A 2,436-nucleotide genomic window follows, 5' to 3' on the forward strand; every position below is an offset into this window, starting at 1 on the left:
TCTGATTAACTTCAATTTTCCTTTCTTATAATGTCCTTGGCAAGGTTATGCTTTCCTCATATGGCAGGTTTTGGATAATTTCTCCTTTTTCTATTTTCCGGGGCTCTTTGTATAAGATTGGGGTCATTTCTTCCCTTGATATTTTTTAGAATTCACTGCTGAAGACTTCGGGGCCTCATTTTTTTTGCGAGAAGGTTTTAAATGATGGATTCAATTTCTCTTCCAATTATTCAGATAATCTGTTGTTCTGAAGTCTATTTTGATAAGTGGAGTTTTTTGAGGAACTTATCTCATTTTTGGCATAACGGTGTTTCATAATCTCCTCTTGTCTTTTTGATGCCTCCAAGATCTGTAATAATGTTCATCTTTTAATTTCTGACACTTTGGTTTACTTTAAATCTCTAATCAGACCTGGATCTTTATTCACACACACACACACACACACAAAACCCTTTCCTGGTTGTTTCTCTTGTCTGGAAAACCAGACTTTTCTGCCTTGTCGACCTCATTCACCCAACCAGGCTCTGCACAGGGTTCCATGGTCTCCATGTAGAGAATTTGACGACTATCTTATCCCTCAGTGACTTCCCTCTTATCTGGACATCTGTCTGTTTGTATCTCTACATTCCAATTTGTTCTTAATTATATACTTTTTTGGCCGGGCGCTGTGGCTCACGCCTGTAATCCTAGCTCTTGGGAGGCCGAGGCGGGCGGATTGCTCAAGGTCAGGAGTTCAAAACCAGCCTGAGCAAGAGCGAGACCCCGTCTCTACTATAAATAGAAAGAAATTAATTGGCCAACTGATATATATATAAAAAAAAAAAAATTAGCCGGGCATGGTGGCGCATGCCTGTAGTCCCAGCTACCCGGGAGGCTGAGGCAGAAGGATCACTCGAGCCCAGGAGTTTGAGGTTGCTGTGAGCTAGGCTGATGCCACGGCACTCACTCTAGCCTGGGCAACAAAGCGAGACTCTGTCTCAAAAAAAAAAAAAAAAATAAAAAAAAAAAAAAAAAAAAAAAAAAAAATTATATACTTTTTTTGTTTTATTGTCTTGTTTCCTTCCCCCCCCCATAAAACGATATGTTTTCTGAGGATAAGGACAAACAGACATTTCCACGTTTCTCCCATAACTTGGATGGTGACAATTATCCAGAAAGGCTCAGTCAAAAATGCTTGTTGGGAGATAACAGATTAACTCTATAGTACATAAAACTCAATATTGTAGAAATGTCACTACAAGAATTTAAGGAAGTTTTGTTGATAAAATAGTAAAATAATATCCTAAGATAGGAAAAATAAGAACACAGCCGAAACTGTTCACATTATCAGCCCTTGAATAATAAAAGAGCATCACCCTTTTATCCCAGTCTCCATTGTAATTTCTTATCATGAAAATTAAGGTGTAAATTTAATATGCTTACATAGTAAAAGTGAAATTATGAAGTTACAGTTCATTAAAAAAATCCTTAAAGAAGGAAATAAGCAAAATGAAATTAAAATAGGAATGAGAACTCCTTCTAACAGAAACTAAGAAAGCCCCAACCTTTTACTGCAAATGCTGATGGATGTTCAGCTAGAATGCAATATGGATTAAATTCAAAGACAACTCCAGAAGTTTCTGTATCGTTCAGCAGTGCATAAGTCTAGCTCAAGGACAGAGAGCCATTGGAGAGAGAAAAGCATAAAGGCATTGGGAATACTGCAGAAAACATGAGTAACCTTTCAAAAAATTCTAGTTTTCATTCTCATTGATTTTTGTGAAGATTTTACATCCTAAAATCAAGCTGCTATGAACATGGAGAAAGTATCTTAGAAATTTTTTTTAAGTACATCAAAATAACTCCAATATGGCAATGAATAGCTAAATAAACACTTCTGAAACTCAGTGTATGAATAACTTTAAAAAATTCTCCAAAAATAAAAACCAAAAAAATGGACATTTTAAGACTAAGATATGAGACATGAGGCCCGATCTACGAGAGTCAGCCACTTAAATGAGTTTCAGGAGACAATAATTTCACTTGGAGGAAAAGCCATAATCCAATAAATAATAATGATAAATTTCCCTACACTAAAGAAACACTTAAATCTTCACATCAAAAGGACCCTTCAAACACAAGGCAGGAAGACTGAAGAAAACAGTCAACAAAACATGTCATGGTGAAATTTCTGAGTCTTGAAGTTGAAGAGAAAATCCTATACACTTCCAAATAGAAACAAAGAACTATGTTTTGAGGACAGACATTGAAATGCTCGTCAAATGCTAGAAGAGTGAAATGACATTGACAGAATTCTGAGGGAATTCTAGAACTCTATTCCCAGTCAAACCGTGAGTCATGTGTGAAAAATAAACAAGTGACAGGCTTGTGCAGGCAAAGATTTGATTCCATACCACTTATATTTTTTTTCCTGGAGAAGTTACTTGAAGAATAATC

This window comes from Microcebus murinus, chromosome 1, assembly GCF_040939455.1.
Source record: "Microcebus murinus isolate Inina chromosome 1, M.murinus_Inina_mat1.0, whole genome shotgun sequence".
Classification (NCBI taxonomy): Eukaryota; Metazoa; Chordata; class Mammalia; order Primates; family Cheirogaleidae; genus Microcebus; species Microcebus murinus.